Below are 23,958 nucleotides of genomic sequence, written 5' to 3' on the forward strand. Positions count from 1 at the left end.
TGGACGAGCTTCATTCTGTACATGACCTGTGCACTGGGAGTGGGTGAAGGGACAGTGTAGTCGGTGATTTCCCGTATTCCCTCATTGTTTTCACTCTCTCCAAACACTACAAACCTTTTCTCCAGACTGGAGCCCATTTGCCATGTCTCTGCCTCCCTGTCATGACAATCGATATCTGGCTGCAGGCTGCAACTCCCTTCCTCAGGGCCGGGTGTGGAGTGTCTTCACTCTGTTCCCCCGGTGGGCTCACTGTGTGATGTAGGAACTGTGTGCCAGGTTTCTCTCAGGGTCAGGAGCCAGATGATGGGCCGCATGGCCTGCTCCTGTAACTGTGATCCTCCTGGCTCTGATTCTACAGTTACTGAATTCACCTGCTGACTGTCTCCTCTTGTCTACTCAGCTGGGACTGGGGATTCCCCGACCACTGTGAACGGAACTTGGGGACAGTCGGTCTCTTTACATCCTGGGATCCCAGTCGGACCAGACATTGCTGAGCTTGTGTGGAGATGGTTGTCACCCAGGGTGAAGATAGTGACATATTCAAACAAGATCAGTGACTATTACGGATCTGAGGAATACAAGTGACGGATAACTCTTCATCCCGGGGACTTCAGTCTGGAAATCCGTGATCTACGGAGAGAGGACGCTGGTGATTATGAGGTGACTGTTACAGCAAGTTCAGGAGCACAGACTCAGAACAAAATGCGACTGGAGGTGTACGGTGAGTGAGACGCTGCGGAGGGTCCCGGGCTTCATCAGTTCCTGAAACACCCCCAATTAATAATCCTGTGTGTTCCCCTGTTTACTGAACCCCACTGACTGCCGGTGTCCAGAGCTGGGCTCACGGTCCCAGTGTAGTGGGGTTGAGACAGTGTGAATCTGGAGGACACACTCACCACATCCCCGGAGACTGGACCAGAGGCTGTGAAGCATCAAACTGCCAATGGGGAATCTCGTGACTCTGAGGCTGGAGGAGATGAGCAGATGGTGTGGGGGAACAGGAGATAGGACCTCTACTGTTTGTGATTTTTATTAACGACCTGGATGTGGGTGTAGAAGGATGGGTTGGCAAGTTTGCAGACGACACAAAGGTTGTTGGTGTTGTAGATAGCGTAGAGGATTGTCAAAGATTGCAGAGAGACATTGATAGGATGCAGAAGTGGGCTGGGAAGTGGCAGGTGGAGTTCAACCCAGAGAAGTGTGAGGTGGTACACTTTGGAAGGACAAACTCCAAGGGTGAGTACAAAGTAAATGGCAGGATACTTGGTAGTGTGGAGGAGCAGAGGGATCTTGGGGTACATATCCACAGATCCCTGAAAGTTGCCTCACAGGTGGATAGGGTAGTTAAGAAAGCTTATGGGGTGTTCGCTTTCATAAGTCGAGGGATAGAGTTTAAGCGTCGCGATGTAATGATGCAGCTCTATAAAACTCTGGTTAGGCCACACTTGGAGTATTGTGTCCAGTTCTGGTCACCTCACTATAGGAAGGATGTGGAAGCATTGGATAGGGTACAGAGGAGATTTACCAGGATGCTGCCTGGTTTAGAAAGTATGCATTATCATCAGAGATTAAGGGAGCTAGGGCTTTACTCTTTGGAGAGAAGGAGGATGAGAGGAGACATGATAGAGGTGTACAAGATAATAAGAGGAATAGATAGAGTGGATAGCCAGAGCCTCTTCCCCAGGGCACCACTGCTCAATACAAGAGGACATGGCTTTAAGGTAAGGGGTGGGAAGTTCAAGGGGGATATTAGAGGAAGGTATTTTACTCAGAGAGTGGTTGGTGTGTGGAATGCACTGCCTGAGTCAGTGGTGGAGGCATATGCACTAGTGAAGTTTACTAGACAGGTATATGGAGGAATCTAAGGTGGGGGCTTATATGGGAGGCAGGGTTTGAGGGTTGGCACAACATTGTGGGCTGAAGGGACTGTACTGTGCTGTACTATTCTATGTTCTATGTTCTAGGCCTAAGGTGTGGGAGGAACTTATGGATGGGCTGAACGGTCTATATCTGTGGGTCAGTTAAACAGATCCCTCTATATCCCCAGGTCAAAGGCCTGGTCTGTGATGTTCAGGGATCCCATTTTCAGAGGCACTGCTTGTTAATTCCCCAGACTGAGGTCTGAGCTCAGCAAGGTGTTTATTCCTCAGCCTTCATGCTGTGCTGTGCTGAGTGAGACCCTGTGTGTTCATTACACTGAATATAGTGTCCCAGTGAGTGACACAGTACATGGACACAACAGCACACTCACACACAGCAATATGGTTCCTGACTCACTCAAACAGTAATATCACATTCACAATAATCTCACTCAGCAACGTTTGTCTGAGAAATCTCCTCCACCCCAGGTTTAACGGGTCCCATTGGAGGGGGGAGAATGTCAGAACGTGGGGAATGGAACATCACAGGAACAGCTCCTCAGCTCATGATGTGCTGCCAAACTCATTGCTAATGGAACCCAGTTAAGCTAATCCCTTCTGACTGTTCGTGTTCCATATGCCTTTATTCTCTACACATTCATGCTTTTGCCTCTGCCACCACTCCAGACAGCCCATTTCAGGCTCCCACCACTCTGTGTGTGAAGAAAAACTTGTCCTGCACATCTCCTTTGAATTTACCCCTGTCACTGTAAATGCACAATCTCTGGTATTGGACACTTTTAATTGATTTTTAAAAATTTTATTGAGAAACACCAGGGAATAGTCCCTTCTGGGATTTGAACCACACTGCCCAGCAATCCCCTGATTGTAACCCGGCCTAATCACAGGACAATTTATAATGACCGATTAACCATCCAATCGGTACGTGTTTGGACTGTGGGAGGAAACCAGAGCATGCAGAGGAATCCCACGTGGACACAGGGAGAACGTACAAACTCCTTACGGGCAGCGGAAATTCAATCTGTTTCACTGATATTTTAAAGTGTTGTGCTAACCACAACGCTATCATGCCACCCCTGGGGAAAATTCCTGGCTTTACAGTACCAGTCAGAAGTGATTAGCTTCCACTTTATCTTGTCCTTAAAAATGCTATAAGCTTGTATCAGGTCTATCCTCAACCCCTGACACTGTGAGGAAACAACCAAAATTTGTCCAAACTTTTCCTCCAGCACATGCCCTGTAATCCAGGCACAAAGATGGTAAATGTTTGTTCCCTCTCCAAAGCCTCCACATTCTTCCTTTAACGGGGTGGCTGGAAATGAATGCAATACTCCAGATGCAGCCTTTTCAGAGTTTTTAAAGATGTAGCATAAGTTCCTGACTTTTGAACTCAGTGCCTCGACTGATGAGGACAAGCATGTAAAATCCCTTCTTTACCCCCCCCCCCCCGATCAACATGCAGCCACGTTTCCCCACCCACGTCTGCATCTGATCCATGTCCAGTTGCACATATTGGCACTCCCCTGCACCATCCACAACACCGACAGTCTTTATCTCATCTACAAACATCCTAACCCTCCCATCTGTATTTCTATCCAAGGAACAGTGAGTGGCCTTTCACCCACCTCGAGCTGACTCCCCACTCACTGAATTCGGGGTTGGTCTGACCCTGATCTCAGCTCCACTTCCCTGCCTCTTTCAAAGGTTCAGAATTTCAATTTAATGACAGAGAAATGTATACAATATATATCCTGAAATGCTTTTTCTTCGCAAAACATCCACAAAATCAGAGAAGTGTCCCAAGAAATGAACGACAGTTAAACATGAGAATCACTAAGATCCACCCCTCCAGCTCCCCATTCCAGCATGTAAGTGGTGGTGAGCAACAATCCCCCTATCCCTGACTCCTCTTCAGATTAAAATGCAAGAGAGAACCAGTAAATAAAACCCAAGCTGGGTTCACAGAAAACAAGTCATTACCAAGATGTAGTGATATCTAATTCCCAGTAAACACTCTCAATTTAATCCATGCAATTCCAGGCATACAGATGACAGGCAATGATGTTTAAAGATATCACTACCCTCAGTATTATATCCCTCTCAGCTTTGAACACAGTGAATCAGCACCTCTCTGGGGGAGAAAATTCCATAGGTTCCTGATCCTTGGAGAGGGGAAATCATTCCTCATCTCTGTCAGAAATTATGGTCTCTTATTCTAACCTGTACCCTTGTTCTAGATCCCACAGGAGGGGGAAACACCCTCCCAACACCCCCCTCACTCTGATTCCTGCTCCAGTCACTGAACTCACCTGCTGACTGCCTCCTCTTGTCTCCTCAGAATGGATGGGAACTGTGAAAGGAGCATGGGGAGAGATAGTGTCCTTAACTGCTGGGATCAATGTCGGGCCGGGCGTTTCTCGGGTGGTGTGGAGCTCAAAAGGAACCAGAAAAGCCGAATACAGAAGTGGAAACATTTCCTACTTCGGTGCTGATGAGTACAAGTGACGGATAACTCTTCATCCCAGGAAATTCAGTCTGGAAATCTGTGATCTACAGAGAGAGGATGCCGGTGATTATGATGTGGTAATTGCTGTGGGTTCTGGAGCTGAACTTAAGGCGAGAGTGCGACTGGAAGTGAATGGTGAGTGAGACACGGCGAGGGGCCTGGGTTATACCAGTTCCTGAAACATCCTAATTAATGGGTGACGGCAGATCCTGGCCATTCCAGTCTTTACTGAACCCCACTGCCTGATTGTCCATGTCCACGACTTCCTTTGGGATAGAGGTGGAGAGTTTGGGAGTAGGCTGAGTATCTGCAGTAACATTGACAGGTACACACAGCGGCCACTGTGTACCAGTGGTGGAGCTGAAATTCCCCCAGATGATAAGATAATTGCCACTGTCGATGGAGATGAAAAGAGTGGTCTCCTTGCAAAAGAATCATGGTTGCATCACCCTGATCTACAGAGGGGTTTGTATCCCAGGAATCTCCCCAGTCCCTCCTCTTCGGGATGGTGTCCTCCTTTGGACTGTGGCCATGACAGGGGAAGAAGGCGGCACCCTCCCGTAGTCAACTCCTCCCACACAGTGTGGTCCTTGGCACCCTGAAGGAGCCAACTTCCCCACCACATGGACCCTGCACCTCAGGGCAACCTCCACCTGGGAGGAAGGTCACCTCCTCCTCCTTCATTGAGGGATGCAGAGATTCCATCAAAGATGAAGTATCCACCTCTATCCCTTCTTACTCCTGTCCAGCTCCCCCAAGTCTCAGAGCAGGTGGTCTCTCTGAGATCAGCCCAGGGTTGAGGATAGGACCGGACCTGAGAAAACCACATTATCGGTGGATGCCAATGATGTACCTGTACGGTGAGAGGTGATTGGAAAGGGGACTGACGGTAATGGGTGTGTGTGAGAGGTGATTGGAAAGGGGACTGACGGTAATGGGTGTGTGAGAGTGGTGATTGGAAAGGGGACTGACGGTAATGGGTGTGTGAGAGTGGTGTTTGGAAAGGGGACTGACGGTAATGGGTGTGTGAGAGGTGATTGGAAAGGGGACTGATGGTAATGGGTGTGTGAGAGTGGTGTTTGGAAAGGGGACTGACGGTAATGGGTGTGTGAGAGTGGTGTTTGGAAAGGGGACTGACGGTAATGGGTGTGTGTGAGAGGTGATTAGAAAGGGGACTGATGGTAATGGGTGTGTCAGAGAGGCTTGCAAAGGGGACTGACGGTAATGTGGGTGTGTGAGAGGTGATTGGAAAGGGGACTGACAGTAATGGGTGTGTGAGAGGTGATTGGAAAGGGGACTGACGGTAATGGGTGTGTGAGAGTGGTGATTGGAAAGGGGACTGACGGTAATGGGTGTGTGAGAGTGGTGTTTGGAAAGGGGACTGACGGTAATGGGTGTGTGAGAGGTGATTGGAAAGGGGACTGATGGTAATGGGTGTGTGAGAGGTGATTGGAAAGGGGACTGATGGTAATGGGTGTGTGAGAGGTGATTGGAAAGGGGACTGACGGTAATGGGTGTGTGAGAGTGGTGTTTGGAAAGGGGACTGACGGTAATGGGTGTGTGAGAGGTGATTGGAAAGGGGACTGACGGTAATGGGTGTGTGAGAGTGGTGTTTGGAAAGGGGACTGACGGTAATGGGTGTGTGAGAGTGGTGTTTGGAAAGGGGACTGATGGTAATGGGTGTGTGTGAAAGGTGATTAGAAAGGGGACTGATGGTAATGGGTGTGTCAGAGAGGTTTGCAAAGGGGACTGACGGTAATGTGGGTGTGTGAGAGGTGATTGGAAAGGGGACTGACGGTAATGGGTGTGTGAGAGTGGTGTTTGGAAAGGGGACTGACGGTAATGGGTGTGTGAGAGTGGTGTTTGGAAAGGGGACTGACGGTAATGGGTGTGTGTGAGAGGTGATTAGAAAGGGGACTGATGGTAATGGGTGTGTGTGAGAGGTGATTAGAAAGGGGACTGATGGTAATGGGTGTGTCAAAGAGGTTTGCAAAGGGGACTGACGGTAATGTGGGTGTGTGAGAGGTGATTGGAAAGGGGACTGACGGTAATGGGTGTGTGAGAGGTGATTGGAAAGGGGACTGACGGTAATGGGTGTGTGAGAGGTGATTGGAAAGAGGACTGACGGTAATGGGTGTGTGAGAGGTGATTGGAAAGGGGACTGACGGTAATGGGTGTGTGAGAGTGGTGTTTGGAAAGGGGACTGACGGTAATGGGTGTGTGAGAGGTGATTGGAAAGGGGACTGACGGTAATGGGTGTGTGAGAGTGGTGTTTGGAAAGGGGACTGACGGTAATGGGTGTGTGAGAGTGGTGTTTGGAAAGGGGACTGATGGTAATGGGTGTGTGTGAGAGGTGATTGGAAAGGGGACTGATGGTAATGGGTGTGTGAGACGTTTGGAAAGGGGACTGATGGTAATGTATAAAGTATAAAAAATTGTACTCTGTGAAGAAACCAGAAGCCGAGAGAAGACGTACAGAGACTCCTTACAGAATGGTGCTGGAATTGAACTCTGAACAGCAGACGCACCCAAGGTGTTACAAGTGGCAGTGTGTGAATCTGACTTGCAAAGGCAGTGAACTGAACTCCACCCAAACCAGGTTCTGGTCTGAGCTCAACACTGGCCAGGTGGAGGCCACTGAGACTGGAGGTGTGTACTTGTTGTACATATAGATGGACAGTCAGACCCTGCTCCTCTTCCAGATCTCCAGGTGAAGGTGCTGAGTCAGGAAGAACATTTCACCAGATGTCCACAAAGTCCAAGGAGCCGACCAGTTCCCTCAACTTCTTCACAGATGTCTGGCCACAATGGAGACCGGAGCTATCCCCCTTTGGGGGTATAGTTGAAATTCCCCCTGATGATGATGCACTTGTTATGGTTGATAGATTCATTCCAAAATCTCGTGACCCTCTGAGTGAAGAAGTTTCCCTTCATTTTTGCCTTAAACTTCTAACCTTTCAACCTTAACCAATGATCTCTGGTGGGAGTCCTACCCAACGTCAGTGGAAAAAGCCTTTGTATTTACCCTATTATACCCTCATAATTTTGTATAGCTTTATTGTATCTCCTCCCAATTGTCTATGGTCTAAAGAAAACAGTTGTGATCTATTCAATCTTTCCTTATAACCCAGGTCCTCCCAACCCGGCAACAGCCTTGTAAATTTTCTCTTCACTCTTTCAACCCTGTTTACATCCTTCCTAGAGGTAGGTGACCAAAAGTCCATACAATACTCCAAATTAGGCCTCACCAATGTTTTATACAACTTCAACAGAACATCTCATCTTATGAAGGCCAATGTGCCAAAAGCCTTCTTTATGACCCATCTGTCTATGATGTCATTTTCAATGAATTACGTATCTGTATTCCCAGATCCCTTTGTTCTACCACAGTCCTCAGTGCCCTACCATTCACTGCGTAAGACCTGCTCTGATTGGTCCTACTGAAATGCCAAACCTCGTAGTTGTCTGCCTTAAGTTCCATCTACCATTTTTCGGTCCATTTTCCAGCTGATACAGATCCATGATATCTTTCCTCACTGTGCAATCCATGATATCTTTCCTCACTGTCCACTACACCCCCAAACTGTGTCATCCATGAATTTGCTGATCTAGTTATCCACATGATCATTTAGATCATTGATACAGATGGCAAACAACAAAGGACCCAGCATTGACACCACTAGTTACAGGCCTCTAGTCCGAGAGGCAACCCTCTTCTACCACTTTTTGGCTTCTTCCACAAAGCCAATGTCTAATCCAATTTACTCTCTCATCCTGAACACCAAGCAACAGAACCTTCTTGACCAAACTCCCATGTGAGACCTTGTCAGATGCCTTTCTAAAATCTATGTAGACAACATCCACTACCGTGCCTTCATCCACTTTCTTGGTAACTTCCTCGATAAAAACTTTACAAGATTAATTAGACATGACCTGCCACGAACAAAGCCATGCAGACTATCCTTAATCAGTCTATATCTATCCAATTACTGATATATCTGGTCCCTCAGAGCCTTTTTTAAACAGTGAAACACCATTGGCTATCCTCCAATCCTTTGGTATCTCTCCTATCGCTGAGGGTGATTTAAATATCTCTGCTAGACCCCTGGAAATTTCTGCACTTGGCTTCCACAGGATCCGAGGGAACACCTTGTCAGGTCCTGTGGATTTATCCACGCTGATTTGTCTCAGGGTGGCAAACACCTCCTGCTCTGTAATCTGTGGAGGATCCATGAAGTTGCCACTATGGCTCACTTCTGTAGACTCTGTATCCACCCCCCGAATAAATACAGATGCAAAGAATACACTTACGTGTCTATGCCCACCTGGACAAGCCAGCAAGCACTATGAGGGTCGTGTTTTTTGACTTTTCCAGTGCCTTCAGCACCATCCGCCCTGCTCTGCTGGGGGAGAAGCTGACAGCGATGCAGGTGGATGCTTCCCTTGTATCATGGATTCTTGATTACCTGACTGGCAGACCACAGTACGTGTGCTTGCAACACTATGTGTCTGACAGAGTGATCAGCAGCACTGGGGCTCCACAGGGGACTGTCTTGTCTCCTTTTCTCTTCACCATTTACACCTCGGACTTCAACTACTGCACAGAGTCTTGTCATCTTCAGAAGTTTTCTGATGACTCTGCCATAGTTGGATGCATCAGCAAGGGAGATGAGGTTGAGTTCAGGGCTACGGTAGGAAACTTTCTCACATGGTGTGAGCAGAATCATCTGCAGCTTAATGTGAAAAAGACTAAAGAGCTGGTGGTAGACCTGAGGAGAGCTAAGGTACTGGTGACCCCTGTTTCCATCCAGGGGGTCAGTGTGGACGTGGTGGAGGATTACAAATACCTGGGGATACGAATTGACAATAAACTGGACTGGTCAAAGAACACTGAGGCTATCTACAAGAAAGGTCAGAGCCGTCTCTATTTCCTGAGGAGACTGAGGTCCTTTAACATCTGCCGGACGATGCTGAAGGTGTTCTATGAGTCTGTGGTGGCTAGTGCTATCATGTTTGCTGTTGTGTGCTGGGGCAGTAGGCTGAGGGTAGCAGACACCAACAGAATCAACAAACTCATTTGTAAGGCCAGTGATGTTGTGGGGATGCAACTGGACTCTCTTACGGTGGTGTCTGAAAAGAGGATGCTGTCTAAGTTGCATGCCATCTTGGTCAATGTCTCCTATCCACTACATAAAGTACTGGGTGGGCACAGGAGTACATTCAGCCAGAGACTCATTCCACCGAGATGCAGCACAGAGTGTCATAGGAAGTCATTCCTGCCTGTGGCCAACAAACTTTACAACTCCTCCCTTGGAGGGTCAGACACCCTGAGCCAAGAGGCTGGTCCTGGACTTATTTCATAATTTACTGGCATGATTTACATATTACTATTTAACTATTTATGGTTCTATTACTATTTATTATTTATGGTGCAACTGTAATGAAAACCAATTTCCGCCGGGATCAATACAGTATGACTATGACTATGATTTCAGATCTCCCCCATCTGTTCTGGCTCCACATATGGACTACCATTCAGGTCTTCCAGCAGACCAATTTTGTCCCTAGCAATCTTTTTGCTCTTAACATACCTGTAGAATCCTTTAGGATTCTCCTTCACCTTGTCCGCTAGAGCAAATTCATACCTTCTTTTAGTCTTTCTAATTTCTTTCTTAAGTCTTCCCTTGCATTCCTTGTACTTCATAAGCACCTCATTTGTTCATACTTGCCTATGCCTGCTATATACCCCCTTTTATCTCTGAAACAGGGGCTCAAGATCTCTTGTAAACCAAAGTTCCCTACACGTGTTATCTTTACCTTTTATTCTCACAGGCACATAAAATCCCCGTATTCTCAAAATTTCATTTTTGAAGGCCTTCTACTTTCCAAGTACACCTTTGTCAGAAACAGCCTGTCCCAAACCACACTTGCCAGATAATTTCTGATACCATCAAAATTGGCCTTTCTCCAATTTAGGATTTCAACTCGCAGACCAGATCTATCTCTTGGTATCATACACAAAATGCTGGAGGAACTCAACAGGTCAGGCAGCACCTAAAGAAAACAGTACTGTCGACCCTGAGGGTCTCGGCCTGAAATGTCAACTGTACTCTTTTCCATAGATGCTGCCTGGCCGGCTAAGTTCCTCTAGCATTTTGTGGGTGTTGCTTGGATTTCCAGCATCAGCAGATTTTTTCTTGTTTGTGATTGGACTACCTCTTTGTATATTCACTTTGAAACGAGTGGCATTGTTGTCAATAGATGCAAAGTGTTCCTCTGCATAAACTTCTGTCATCTGCAGTGGCAGTACCAGAGGTTTTTTCTTGCTGGTGCTACGGAGGGGCTGAACGATTCACTGATGGTGCTGAGGGATGCACTGTATGGTAATATGTATTCGCAAGGCCAGACGCGTGGCGTTAAAAAGTCAGTTTCAAGCATTATGTGCCTACTATAAATGCCTCTGTTGATTCACAAGCGACAGCAATTGATAGATCTAATATAGAAGTGAACTGTGACAGTGTCAACAGCATCAGAGACAACCCAGGCTACACAGAGCATAAACAAACAAACCAACAGAGCATCCAACCCATGTGAATCACGCACCAATCCCGAAATCAGCCTCAAATGCGTGCTTTTCAACTGAAAAACACAAAACGAACCCACTGCTATTCGCATTACATAGACAGCAATGCTAGAAGATACACCGCTGGTAAAGTCAAATAAGGCAAACAACAGATGCAAGGCTTTACCAGGAGTTGGACAAATCGTACTCTGACCATGCAATACCTCAATTAATTCGGCTATTGAATTTAAACAAAAATCAGCGGAATCACCGCTTGAATGTCTAAGCAAAACCAGTAGGCTTAATAGCAGTAAGTGTAATATTTTAGGATTTACAGGAAACATAAGGACTATGGGGTATCCACCACAAAATAATAACAATAATCAGCATTAGTCTTGGCCCAAATTTTTAAAAATCAACGACACTCACCATTAATGTTTTCAGAGAAGTGAAATCCGTCTGTTGTTGTGATTGGTGGCGAAAGCATCAATGATTTTCTGGATGTCAAGTGTTTTGGTCCTCCGGCTGCTTATGGCCAACAGAGCCAAGTTGCTGTTCCGAGCATCGCTGTTGCTGTTCCTTAAGTAGTTTTTGAGGGGACTGGGGCAAGAGAAACTCCGTTTGCATGAGGCAGATGTCACAGGTAGAGTCAGTGATATGCAGATTAGTTTGTATAAATCTATGAATGCATTGCGGTAGGGTCTCATTAGAGCTAGAAACTCCACTGTGTCATTCACTGTCTGTCCTTGCTTTTGTTTTGTTTCCAGCAGACGCTGAACCTGATGTAGCTCTGAAGTCAGGTTCACTTCAGTCACTCCATAGTATTGGGCCATTGGCCAAAGACAATTTTTGTCTAGGAAGGACTTGGGACTCAATGCTGAGACTCCAGTCAGAACATTCCCAGTCTCAACTGAGAACTGTCTTTTCATTTCAGTCAGAAGTCTGTCTATAACTGGATAGAAACAGTGATTGCGAAGGTCATCAGAGGATGTGACAGGTGTGCGTTCAGTTTGGGACTCAACAACAAAATCATGTAGGTGGCGGGGTGGCTGGGCCTGTCTCCTTTCATGTGGTCTGCTCTGTATACCGGCCTTGACGCACAGGTCCCTAGATCTTGTCTGAATTTCACTCCATGATTCCTCTCCCCGTTTTGCTGAGAGTGCATCGATGGCAGACTGAGCCAAGTCCACAGCGGATGAAAGCTCCAAACTGGGAGATTGTAGCTGGTCTGACATGAACTTGGTGACTCGGAATAAATCCTCAAACAGAGTGAGAAGTAAAGCAAACTGCTCGCCAATCAGTCCATTTACAGCTCTGGTCTCCAGTTTCCTCCGTGCATTTGGTTGACCCATAATATCCTGTAGTGTAGCTAGAACGGCAGGGAGTGATTTCCTTATAGCCCACAAAGCTGTATACTGCCATGCCCAGCGTGTATCTGACAATTTCTTCAACTCCACGGGCTGTGCAGTTGATTCCAGTTCTCTCTGTATTTTCATGAAAAGATCGTGGGCAACAGAGTTTGAAAAGAAGTTGTAAAGCAGCTGCACAGTTTCAAAAAACTCGCCCGCCCGCTTGTGGTACATTGCTCACAACATCCACTAAAACAAGGTTAAGGCTGTGAGCATGGCAGTGTGTATATAATGCTTGCGGGACCTCTTTCCTGAACCTCTCTTGTACCCCTTTACTGCACCCGGACATCACTGCCACCCCGTCATAAAACTGACCTATACACATGTTCTAATCAATAACACACTGGGCGAGTGTCTGTTCAATGCTTTTAAGAAGCGACTCTGCGTCCAACCCTTCTGCTGGAGTGAAATGCAAGAATTCTTCAAGCACTGTTTTGTTATTCAAATACCGCACCACCACTGATACTTGCTCCTGTTTACTCAAGTCTTTACTTTCATCCATCATGTTGGCAAAATGTCCAGCCTCCTTGATTTCTGCACTTACTTGACAGCTGACCATATCTGCCACAATACTCATAATTTCATTTTGGATATCGTGATAGGTGTTTTTTCCATTTCCAGGATTGTCCTCTATATTTTTTTTTTGCTACGGTCTTATCAAACTTCCCAATTACACTGAGCAACTCAACACAGTTTCCCCTATTGCCAGATCCATCATTCTCCCAGTGTCCTTGCTGGGCAATGCCTTGGCACACAGTATAGCGTAGAGACTCAACCACTGCTCTCATGTACTCACGATTTTCTTGGACAATCTTTGCATATCCTTTATCAAGCATATTTCCCAATCTTGAACCGTCATATTTTCTCAATCTGAATTCGGCCCATGCCTCCATCGCAAACTTATGAGCTGCACTTACATGGTGGGTTTTGAAAGCTGTTGTAGCTTTCCGCCTGTTGCGGTAATCGGTGACAGTGAAGGTAGACTCAGAATGGAACCCATGTCCTCCACTCAGGAAACGCCTGCATGCAAAGTAGAATGTAACATGTTTTGTGATTGAATATTCCAGTCAGGAGTACAGGTCAAACCAGCCACGAATAAAACTTCTTTGCTGATTGCCGGACTGTTGCAAAGGGTACTTTTTCAATGCTGGCCAATGGGGCCCTTCCTCAGGCTGCTGGCTGACATCGCTAACAGTATTCCCACTCGCACCAAGAGCAGCTTCATCCACGTTCTCTTCTGAATCCCGCTCCATTTCTTGTTCCTCTACTTTGCCCTCACACTCCTTCGATGAACTGCTGTCGTCCTCATCCCCACTTACTTCTTTCTGCATGTCACTTTCAATTAAGACATGCTCAGGCTGAGACATCACTGATTCCTCTGGATGAGGTCGTTTTCTCACTAAAACTGGATCCATTTTTCACGTCGGCCAAAATAATGCACGTGCTAGGCCCAAGCTCGCTTGTAAAAGCACAATGTATGCGCGTGTCATCCGTTAGTCTTGCGAGACCACGGATCTGCGCCTGGATGTATACTATCAATCTCTCACATGAGTGAGAGTGAGTGATATCACCACCTTAAGTGATCTTAGATCAGCTTAACTGATCTGAGGACAGCAACAGCAAGACATTGACAACGAACGAATAAGCAGAAGTGTGGAGTGGACCTGACAGAGTTTATAACTTTATTGTTGCATGGGTGCTCTGGTAATTGGGGACGCTGTTTCACTAGATCAACTGGAGAAACAAGTTGTATTCAAAACTATACAGAGAAAGCAAAGCAGCTGCAGTTAATTTCTTGGTGGTGCTATGGTGGGGCTATTGCAATTTCTGCTGGGGCTATAGCCCCAGCTAGCACCACCTTAGCACTGCCCCTGGTTATCTGCCCTGTCTCATTTCCTAATAGCAGACTAAGTATCAACAACTCTCGTTGGGACTTCTACACACTGATGAAGGAACCTTTCCTGAACACATTTGACAAACTCTATCCCATCTCGTCCTTTTACAGTATGGGATTCCCAACCATTATGTGGAAAGTTAAAATCACCTACTACAAGAACCTTACGTTTCTGACAACAGTCTGCAAGCTCTCTATAAATTTGTTCCTCTAAATCCCACGGACTGTTGGCCATTCTGTAATTTAGCCCCATTAACATGGTCATTCCTTTTTGATTTCTCAGTTCGCCCATAAGGCCTCACAAGTCAAGTTCCCCAGTCAATCCTGATGGAGCTCTGCGGTGATATTCTCTCTGACTAGTAACGCCAGTCCTCCTCCTTTAATCCCTCCCACTCTGTCACATCTAAAACAATGGAACCCCGTAATATTGAGCTGCCAGTCTTGCCCCTCCTGCAATCATGTCTTCCTAATGGCTACAATGTCCTAATTACAGGTGTTCCACTGAGGGCCAGCAACATAATCCACTCGATTGTCAGGCTGAGCTTGGTCTAACCCTACTTTTCCAATGCTGTGACAGTTGCAAAAGAGACAACAACCTCAACCATTCCCTTTAAACAGACTTTGAGGTTCATGTTGGTGTGACCATAGTTTGTCTCCACACTCTTCCATAGCAGTTTGAACAGCGACTGTGCAATACGAATGAATGAAGCTGCAATGTCACTGGGTGTCCGATAATCACTCACTGGAGAAAGTGAGGTATCCATTGCATCCACAGTGGTGTAACTGTGGGAACGTCCCACCACCAGAAAGAATGATCTGTCCACCAGGTCCACAGTAGTATAACTGTGAGATCGTCCCACCATCAGAGAGAATGATCTGTCCCCCAGGCCCACAGTGGTCTAAGAATGGAATGGTACCACCACCGGTAAGAGATGTCCATCAGGTCCACAGTGGTAATTGTGGGAGGGTCTCACTACCAGAGAGAATGAGCTGTTTGCCAGGTCCATAGTGATGTAACTATGGAAACATCCCACCATCGGTGAGAATGGGATGACCATCAGGTCCACAGTGATGTAACTGTGGGAGTGTCCCACCACTGGTGAGAATGCGATGACCATTAGGTCCACAGTGGTAACTGTGGAAACATCCCACCACCAGTGAGAATGCGATGACCATTAGGCCCGCGGTGGTAACTGTGGATGGGTCCCACCAGTGGTGAGAATGCGATGACCATCAGGTCCACAGGCCTTAGGAGAGGCAACCACAGTACAATCCAGTAACACCAGTACAGGGGAGGAGAGATAAATTATGGTGGGGCAGGGAGTGGAAGTGTGGGTTGGGGGATCTGTTCCTGCTCTCCTGTGCTGGGTCTTTGACGTTGTGCGGCCTCTTCACCCAGGATTGTTGAGGCCTCACAAAAGCCCCTGATATAAAACTCAATTTTCTTCATGCAGAGAGGCCCGGCTGACTTGGGCTGTGCACTTTACCATCACACTCTTTCAGGGTCACACCCAGGTGATCTTCCAGCCTCTACCAACAGTATTTCATTCCACAGTCACCAATTTTAGAGTGTAAGGAACATTGTCATCTCCACCTACTACCCCCTCCCATCTTTCTCACCAGCATCAGTCAAAGGGAGACAGATCACCTCCCTCCATCTCCGCAGCAGATGCATATACCAACTGAGCGCAGATTCCTGCAACTAACTCAGGCTCTGCGAGTGGGTGATGGGTCAGTGTGAACGAAGCTTGCCTCTGTGTCTAATTTCTGTCCTGTGAGTGTGGGAGGACTGTGTCACCGTTTCACACTAGAAGCAGCCAGTCAGTCAGAGTGTGCTGGGGGAGAGGGGTTACTGAGGGTCTGAGTGAGGGTGCTGGACTAACATCATTGAGGATACAGTCAGAGACATTGGAGGCTACAATTGGAAGGGGCGATATGGAGTAGAGTGATGTGGGGCTGTTTGGAGCCGATGGAGATATTCAAGGGGAGCGGGGTGGTGGAGCAGAGTGTTGTGGGGTTGTTTAAAGAGGACTGAGGCACAGTGTTGCAGTGACAGGGAGTTTTCTCTGGCCTGTGGTGGGATGGGCTGGATCCATCGATTCCTTGTCACTGAGAGTGTGAGGATGGGATTAATGACAGAATCTTTTATCCTCCCCAGATCCAGATCTCAGAATATCATACAATGGTTGGAAGGTCGCCACCGTGATCCTCATCGTGATCGTCGTGATCCTCATTCTGTATCTGGTTTATAATAAATACTGCATAAAGCTGCGTGATTCTCGCTCACGTGGGAACAAAAGTAAGGGAAAGAAATCCGGTACAGCTGATGGTAGGTGTCTCCCCCACCCCCAAAAAATAACCCGGCACCAGAAACTCTGGCCAGGAACAGCAGCAGGAGGGGTTGGGTCTGCAGGCAAGTGTCTCCCATTCCGACCCTGAGGACATGGGATCCCACCTCAGAAATAAGGAGTCAGGCTGGGGCAAGAGTGTGAGGTTTGGGAGGAGGAGTTGAACTGGGTAGAGGGCTGTGGAGAGGAGTTGGGGGAAAGGAGTTAGCCACTGCACTCTGTCCCATCCACTCGGTAGGGACATCAGGGCTGAACAGTGGATCAGTCTGGGTTCTGGTATCCCCCCCCCCCCCCGAGGGAGACACCAAGCACAGACTCCTTTGAAAGAGACACAGATGCCAGCATCGCAGGAGGGTGTCCCCAGCTCACATGTAACCACTGAGGAAGACTGCAACACAAGCCACATCCTTCACCTGGACAGCTAGTACCTCTCCACAGACCCAGTTATTGGGTAATGGAGCCCACACCCAATGCAGAGTGAGGAGGTTGGGAGTGGGTTTCCATCCCAGTGGAACTTCTGTTCTTGTTCCACAGTCCCAGTGGGGTTGGACCCTCACTCTATCGAGAGGACAAGGAATCAGGTGCAGCATAGAAGCAAAGCAAAGGAGGCTTACAATATGGTGAAGTTTAATAGGAAGGTTTTAAGACCTAGTGGAGAACAATTTTAAAACCACTAAGGCAAAAAAGATGAAAGACAAGGGTAAATTATCCAATAATGTAAAAGAAAATTTCAACATCTCTAGCGAACTGCCTGCAAGGATATTGGTTCCCCTTGGATTCGGGTGCAACCCATCCCTTTGGAACAGGTCATAGATTCCCCAGCAGAGATCCCTTTGATCCAGAAATCTGATACCCTGCCCCCTGCACCATTTCTCAGGTGCACAGTTCTCTGCCCAATGATCCTATTTTGTACCAAGACTTCTGGATGCTGACCCTCTCCCTTTAGAATGCCATGGACTCAATCTGACATGTCTCTCACCATGGCACCTGGAGGCAACATATCATCCGGGTGTCTATTACGTCCACAGAAAACCTTCTGTACTTCTTTAACTTTGGAATCCCCTATCACTACTGCAGTCTCCTCCATTCCCTTCTGGGCCATAGCTCCAGAGACTAGAGACCTGGTCATGGTGGTACCTCCCCTGCCACTCCTCCCCCCCCCCCCCACTCCGGTAGGTCATCCCCTTCAACAGCATCCAACAAGGTATCATCATTATTGAGGGGAATGGCCACAGGGGTACTTTGTACTGGCTGCGCATTTCCCTGTCTTCTGACAGTCACCCAGTAACCTGCCTCCTGCAACTTGGGGGTTACCACCTCACTGTAGCTCCTATCATCACCTCTTCTGATTTCTGGATCATTGGGATCTCATCTGGGGAAGGATGACCTGTACAATAGGGGTGAATAACACATGAACCTTAGTAGATGGTTCGCTTGACCTAGGCAATTGGGAAGGTTTTAAAATCGATTAGAAAAGATAAAATTTCAGGATACTTGGAAGCAGGCGATGGAATAGGGTGAAGTTCGCACAATTTTGTTCTAATTCTTTGAGAAGGTAACAGGCCAGCTGAGAAAGGAGAGTAAGCTCCAGCAATTTACAAGTACTTTCACAAGGTATTTGACAAAATTACACTCATGAGGCTATTAAACAAGATAATACAAAATTTTGAAAGGGATAGATAAGATAGAAGTAGGAAAGTTGTTTCCATTGCTAGGTGAGATGAGAACTAGGGGATATTACCTCAAGATTCAGGGGAGAAGATTTAGGATGGAGATGAGGAGAAACTGTTTTTCCCAGGGAGTGGTGAATCTGTGGAATTCTCTGCCCAGGGAAGCAGTTGAGGCTTCCTCACAAGATATATTTAAGAAACAGTTAAATAGGTTTTTACACAGTAAGGGAATTAAGGGTTATGGGGAAAAGGCAGGTAGATGGAGATGAGTTTATGGACAGATCAGCCATGATCTTATTGAATGGTGGGGCAGGCTCGATGGGCTGGATGGCCGACTCCTGTTCCTATTTCTTATGTTCTTATGTTTTGAAGAGCCCATGGCATCATTGGTAAGGTACAGCATGGATAGAAGATTGTCTGACTGGCAGAAGTTAGAGAGAGTGGGGATATAAATGCTCTTTTTTGAACACCTGCCACAGACCAATGGAGCATCAAAGGGTTCTGGGCTGGGACGGCACCTTTTCACATTACACATGAATGGTCTCGATGAAGGAGCAGATGGCATTGTGGATATATCAGGATCAAGATAGCCGGAGGTGTCATACAGGCACAGAGTCGAGTCTGCTGCAGGACTTGGAGAGGTTGGGAGAATGGGCAAAGAAGACAATTTTTAGAAATGAGGGTTTATGCACTCTGAGAGGAAGAATAAAATTGTAGCCTGGAATGAAATGGACATACAATTCACGCTGAGTCAGTATTAAAGAAGGGGAATATATTGTCAGTACTTAGTTTGGAAAGGGTGTGGATATAATAGCAAGAACGAACTGCTGAGGCTTTATAAGGAGTTGCTTAGTCCCCATATGGAATATTGTGAACAATTTGGGTGCTGTATCTAAGGAAATATGTGCTGCCTCTGGAGAGGGTCCAGATAATGTTCACAAGAATAATTACAGGAGTGGAAGTCTTCAGGTATGAGGAGTGTTTGGCTGCTTTGGGCCTGAAAAGGATGGACCTCAGAAGGGTGATGGAAAGGATTCACTAAATTATAACAGATACCTAAACGCCTGGATGACATGAAGGTGCAGAGGATGTTTGTCAGTGGGAGAGTCCAGGACACAAGGGCACAGACTCAGAATAAAGAGATGTGCTTTTGGAACTGAGGTGAGAAGGGGTTTTTTTTCAGCCAGAGGCCAGGAATCTGGAATTTAAGGATGAGATTAAAAGGTTTTCAATTGGTAGAGTAGTTCAGGGTTACAGAGAAAAGGCAGGAGAGTGGGGCTGCATAAGGAACCAACCACAAATAAATGATGGAACAGGCTCAAAGGGCTAAATGTCTTAAAGTTCCTCTTATATTTTATGGTCTTACGGATCTGCAGTAAATTGTGCTGACCACACTCCTCGATCTTTTGACTCTCCATTTCCTGTTCCTTATCCTGCACACACCCGGTCACTGGGGTACACTGCCCTCACACCTGGTCACTCGGGTACACTGCCCCCAAACTCCCGGTCACTGGGGTACCCTATCCTCCCACACACCCCATCACTGGGTCACACTGTCCCCGCACACCCAGTCACTGGGTCGCACTGTCTCCACACACCCAGTCACTGGGTCGCACTGTCTCCACACACCCAGTCAGTCACTGGGTCACACTGTCCCCACACACCCAGTCACTGGGTCACACTGTCTCCACACACCCAGTCATTGTCCAACACAGACAGTCACTGGGTCACACTGTCCCCACACACCCAGTCATTGTCCCCCACACACAGTCACTGGGTCACACTGTCTCCACACACCCAATCACTAGGTCACACTGTCTCCACACACCCAGTCAGTCACTGGGTCACACTGTCCCCACACACCCAGTTACTAGGTCACACTGTCTCCGCACACCCAGTCAGTCACTGGATCACACTGTCCCCACACACCCAGTCACTGGGTCACACTGTCCCCACACTCCCAGTCATTGTCCAACACAGACAGTCACTGGGTCACACTGTCCCCACACACCCAGTCATTTTCCCACACACACAGTCACTGGGTTACACTGTCCCCACACATATAATTCATCGTCGTTGTCACTATCTCTCAAGGTCGAGGATGATGGTCTTTGTTCCATAAATAGTGAAGACGCCTGTGCGTGTATTTGTTTAACGTGTACTTGATGCTGCACTCCAAGAAGCACACGATACTTCACAAATCAACCAACTGATTCCAATGGCATGGAAACCACGACGGTTGGAGCTGATGGGTTTATTGCAGCCTTCATCCGCCTTCACAGCGGCTGAGTTCGAAGTAACTTCATCTGCCTGTTCCACTGTTGAGGTCTTAGTTGGAGTACTGGAGTACTCAGTAACACAGGGTTACTGGAGGACCCTGTACCCCTCATAACTGGTTACTGGTGTACAATGTTCCCTACACACCCACTCACCGGGATTTACTGTCCTCCACACACCCAATTGTGAGATGTGGTGGGGAGACTTTGACTTGTGTGGGTGTGATGTTTTGCGGGATATTGACCAGTGTGAGAGATAGAAGCAGAGTAACTAAAGTGAAGTTTATAGGACATGTCAGTGGAGATGGGAATGAGGAAGGGAGTCGGGGTGTTGTGATTTGTGGCAGTCGAGGTGACATTGCAGAGGATGTGTAGGGACCAGATGAGCATATCTTAGGTTGAGGGTCACTGGGAGATTCTGTGGAGAGAAGGCCAGGTATCAGTATCACGACTGGAAGCCCTTAACTCTGCTCTCTATCCCACAGGCCAAGGGGAGGGCCAGCCTTTGAAAGATCAAAAGAAGGAGCCTGCAACTAATGCCCCGGAATAGAACCCAGCTCACAGATACCCCCTCCATCGGGACAGCGAGTACCTCTCCAAACTCAATCACTGGGAAACGTTGCCCACACCCTCCTGGGTGTGTTAGGGGTTAGTCCTCCCCTCTACTGGAACCCCTGCCTTTGTTCAACAATTCCAAATTGCTTTATATACTGTGGGTTCTGCAGTGACTGGTGATAACCCCACTCCTGGATCTGGGATCCTCTCTACTGCACACAGGCCCGTGTCCACTACTCGTCCACCTGACTCTCCCTCCTTTTCCTCCCTGCTGCTCAGATCTAACACTGCCCACCTTTCCTCCTGACTCTAGTCCTCAGAATTTACAACTTTCTTGTCCTCTCCTGTGTCCCCACCCAAAGCCCTGTGCCTACATCATTCCCCAACATCCCCACACGTCCCCAGGTAGTCCCCACACTCTGTTATCACAGAATAACCCGTTCATGTTCTCACGTTTTATTTTCTCTTCCTCTAACCTACCTGGGTAAAATCAATAAGACCACAAGACGTTGGTGCAGAATCAGGCCATTCAGCCCATCGAGTCAGCTCCAATATTTGATCAAGGCTGGTCCATTTCCCTCTCAATCCCATTCTTCTGCCTTCTCCACATAATCTTCCATGCCCTGACTTATCAAGAATCCATCAACCTCAGCCTTGAATATACTCAATGATCTGGCCTCCAAAGCCACCAGTGGTAACAAATTCCACAGAAGGAATACCCTCTGGCTAAACAAATTCCTCCTCATCTCCTTTTCAAATAGACATCTCTGTATTCTGACATTGTGACCTCTAGTCCTGTACTCTCCCACAATCAGAAACATCCTCTCCACATCCAGTCTATCTAGTACTTTCAACATTCAATAGGTTAGAATGAGGTCCTCCCTCATTCTTCTAAATTTCAGTGAGTACTGTTCCAGAGCTATTGAATGCTGCTCATATGATCAGACTCTCAAGTCCAGAAACATTTTCTGAGCCTCCTCTGAACCCCCTCCAACATCAGCACATCTTTTCTTAGAAAAGTGCCTCCAACTGTTGACAATACTGCAAATGAGGCAAACCAGCCTCAGCTTTACATCCTTGTTTTTATATTCTAGTTCTCTTAAAATCAATGTTAACGTTGCAGATGCCTCCCTCACCACAAACTTAAACTGCAAGTTAAACTTTAGAGAATCCTGCACAAGGAATCACATGTCTCTAGGGTTTTGGCCTGAAACATCAATTGTACTCGTTTCCATAGATGAGTTCCTTCGATCACCAGCATCTGCAGAGTTACTCTTGTTTGTGGTTGTATTCCCTTTGCACTTTGGATTTATGAATTTTCTCTCCATTTAGAAAATAGTCTACCATTTTATTCCTCCTCCCAAAGTGCATGACCATTTAGATCCCGACACGATGTTCCATCTGGCACTTCTTTGCCCAGTCTCCTCATCTGTCCATCTTTCTGCAGCCCCTCTGCTTCTGCAACACTATCTGCCCCTCTAACTACCTTCATATCATCCACGAACTTGCCCACAAAGCCATCAGTCCCATCATCCAAATCATTGATATACAACGTGAAAAGAGTAAGTCCCAACATCGCTACCTGTTGGAACACAACTTGCCAGCAGCAGCCAATCAAAAATGTTCACTGTATTCCTACATTTTGTCTCCTAATTATCCAATGATCTTCCAATCCTCTGTCACCTCTTTCCAAGGATTTGATTTATTTTTTATCAACAGGGCCATGTTTCACCCTCTGCCAACCTGCCTATCATTTCAATACAATCTGTATCCATGGATGTTAAGCTCCTAACAATAACTTTCTTTCAGTTATGACTCAGTGATGCCCACAACATCATACCTGTCAAGCTCTAACGGTGCTACAAGACCATCTATCTTGTTTTGCATGCAGCGTGCATTCAAATATAACACCTTCAGTTAGCTGTTTTCCCTTTCATAAACTTGTCAGCCCCAGCTGATCAGTCACCCCGAGCTTCACAATGTACTGCAGCCCCACACTGTAACTTCCTGTTCCCCACCCACAATCCCTCCCGGGACATCCCTTCCAATTCTTATTGCCTGATTAACCATTGACATCCTGGAGGACAGTCCCAGAGCTTGGAGCCTGAGCAAAACCCAGGATGTCGGATGTCGTGAAGGGTCCTGTGAAGCCCCCGCCCCAAGATTCTGGGGCTGTGGACCGCCACATACTGCAAGAGGTTTATTGTTAATATTGTGCACTCCCTGCCAACATGAACCAGTGAAGGTTTCACCAGTGAAATCACGCTCAGTCTTTCAGCCCTAGAGATTGGTGATGAGGTATCGGGCAGAGGGCACATTTTTTATCTGTGCACTGTCAAATTTAATAGCTTGGCCAGCATCTGTGGAGAGTTAATGTTTCAGGTCACACACGTCTCTCTCCACAGATGCTGCCTGACTTGCCTCAGGCTTCCAGCAGTTCCTGATTTTCCTAGAGATTTCCAACTTGTACAATTGCTTTATATTTACTGCTTGAGATTGTCTACTTTATAATAAATTCTTATACAATATTTTCCCAGACCATTCTGTTGTTGGAGTTTGTTGGGCTGCAGCAGGTTTACTCAGATATGGATGGGTGCAGGGCCAGAGGGTGTTAGAGAGATGGATGGGTGGAAGGCCTGTAGGGGTTTTTACAGAGAGGTGGATAGGTATAGGAGCCAGAAGGGGTTTCACAGAGACGTGATGGGTGTTGGGGCCATAGGTTATGACCGAGAGATAAGATGGGTACAGGGCCAGAGGGGATTACAGGGAGATGGATGGGTGGAAAGACTGTTGCTGTCTGGGCCAAAGTGGGATTACTGAGAAATGAATGAATGAATGTTAGGGTTGGAGGGGTTACA

At 47.1% G+C, this 23,958-nt stretch overlaps 1 long non-coding RNA gene across 1 annotated transcript in view; it reads left to right on the forward strand.

Moving 5' to 3' along the window:
• Positions 1–23,628, forward strand: part of LOC140210147 (uncharacterized) — a 39,542-nt gene extending 15,914 nt beyond the window's left edge. The window contains exons 2-5 of the long non-coding RNA XR_011889166.1: positions 401–721; positions 4,219–4,521; positions 16,410–16,580; positions 21,031–23,628. This is a non-coding gene — a long non-coding RNA (uncharacterized lncRNA). The remainder of the gene's footprint in view (positions 1–400; positions 722–4,218; positions 4,522–16,409; positions 16,581–21,030) is intronic.
• The last annotated feature ends 330 nt before the right edge of the window (positions 23,629–23,958 follow it).

The sequence above is a fragment of the Mobula birostris genome, chromosome 14, assembly GCF_030028105.1.
Source record: "Mobula birostris isolate sMobBir1 chromosome 14, sMobBir1.hap1, whole genome shotgun sequence".
Lineage (NCBI taxonomy): Eukaryota > Metazoa > Chordata > Chondrichthyes > Myliobatiformes > Myliobatidae > Mobula > Mobula birostris.